The following is a 2,243-nucleotide window of genomic DNA, read 5'->3' on the forward strand; positions in this document are numbered from 1 at the left end:
CTTTGACTTGATGTCATCGTCGATCAATTACATCTTCTTGAAAACCTCTCGACAAATTTGTCGTGATCATTGTCAACAGTTTGACTTCTTCCAAGTTGTGTGTCGAAATTCAGGATGAGAAATACCATCCTTGCCCCTCGATGAATTGTGTTATCATCGACAACATTCTTGCCTCCCCCCAACACAAACTTGTTCATGTTTTGTGTTATACCTTGAGATCCTTGCTATCCAGCATTTGTTCTTGTTTACTTTGGAGTATTACCATCCTTTATATCAAGAATGTCTTGAGAATTTCACCACCCCTTAAGAATTCTTGATATAGTAATACATCTTGCCGTCTACATTCAGTTCTTGGTCCCCATGTTGATTTTAACCGAAGTACCCACAAATGAACTGTGATGTGTAAAATTCAAAACTTCCAGCAACCCTATTGCTTGTAAGTAAATGAACGATAGTTTCATTCCTTGTGTATTGGTTATCGAATCACCATTCTAACATTGATCATGCTACCTAAGCCCATATTCGGATGCACCTTTCAACCAATGTTTAATTGTGTATGTTTTCCTCGAGCATACATCATTACGTCATTCGATCTAGCTAATGTTATCTCCTTGTTCACATAGTTGTGGAAATCCATCTTTTGGAAATCTCAATGGATTGTCGCTGAGTCAATCAGTCACCTCCTCACCTCTCCTTGACTTAATGATGAACCCTTGTTCGGAACTCGCTTCCATAGTTCATCTCCCGAGAATCTTCGATGTCGTTTCGACAATTTGTGTTGCACCTTTCTTCTCAGGCATCCTGAATCTGAGTTATCCTAACACCGATCAGATCTGAATCTCGGTCAGATATGATGGTTGGAACATATTCCCAAGAGTTATAACGTTGGTCTTTATACAACCCGGTAAGGTGGTGTCTTTGCTTAGCACCCCTAGCCAGAGGACCTATTGTTATAGTTTCCTTTTTAGCAAGGTTAGCCATTCTTCCATGAGGAAATTGTAAGACTTATTCTATAAGTTGTTCCTGATGAATCCTTTGATTATCCAAAGTCCGACCATGCTCGAAGACCATGTCAATGCTATCTCGAAGCATGTCTGTGGTACTCCGAATTTCAACAAGAACATTTGAAGCCCAATGCTAAGTTTTCTTTATCCAAACACCGTTGTATGGGTAATGTCATGAAATTTCTCTCCCCTTACCTAAAGGGTTTTCTACATTATATCCTGCCACGGATATCATGCTCTGTTTGTCCTTGGGAAGGATATACCCCTGAATAATGTGTTTAAACACATTTTCCTTTCCATTGTTCTATTCAATCTGATGATCACCTTTTCCTTTACATTGTTTTGTTTAACCTTTCTGGTGATCTGTATGATCTAAGCAGTAATATTCTTCTGCTTATGTAAACACCTCGGTGTACAACACTGTTAGTAAGACCCTGTTACTATTGTTGGTGACATTCTGGTAACCACCGATGGACGAGAACCTTGCCTATTGGTCCGCCTCGTTCAACGAGCAGGAAAATGGTTCTCTTTGTCCCTCGCCCTTGGTACCAACGTTGTTGCCAACATAACTGACAGGCTACCCTCTGACATGTCTTGCTATCATGACCGTGTAAGATGCCAACGGCCTTCCTACTTTTAACCACATGGTGGGCCCATAACCCACAGTTCCACAGGATCGAAACCTGACTCTCCTATACTCCCTGTTTCCAAACTTATTCCTCGCGCTTGGCTTCGTATTTAATTCACGGGCCACCTTCCTAGTGCTCTATTCTGGTATCAGACACAATGCTTACTCTCGCTACTCTGAACCCCTTTCTCATTCTGGTTCAGACTTCGAGCAACTATCTGTCCGCTTGGAACCTCTTATTGTACCTTCATACCTTACTCTCGATGTATTTTATATGTTCAACTCGAGAGATAATCTTACGCTCATTCATGGGATAACCCCAGATTGTTTCCCTCAAAAGCATTATGTCGTAGCTGAGCTGCCCCTTATCCTTTCGTAAGTACGATGGAGTTCCCGAAGAAAGGACGACAACTTTATCATGATGCATTGGAATAAAGAATTGAAGACATCAACGAAAGGGATTAACTTCTTCGAGAAGATCCGTTAGAATATCGTAACCAGAACTTTCCCCCTTACTCCCCTCTTAAATCTCGGGACGAGATTTCTTGTAGTGGAGGAGAATTGTGACGCCCGGATAGTTAAGCTACAGTAATTCCTGCTAATGATGCCAC

This window comes from Triticum aestivum, chromosome 4D (assembly GCF_018294505.1).
Source record: "Triticum aestivum cultivar Chinese Spring chromosome 4D, IWGSC CS RefSeq v2.1, whole genome shotgun sequence".
NCBI lineage: Eukaryota > Viridiplantae > Streptophyta > Magnoliopsida > Poales > Poaceae > Triticum > Triticum aestivum.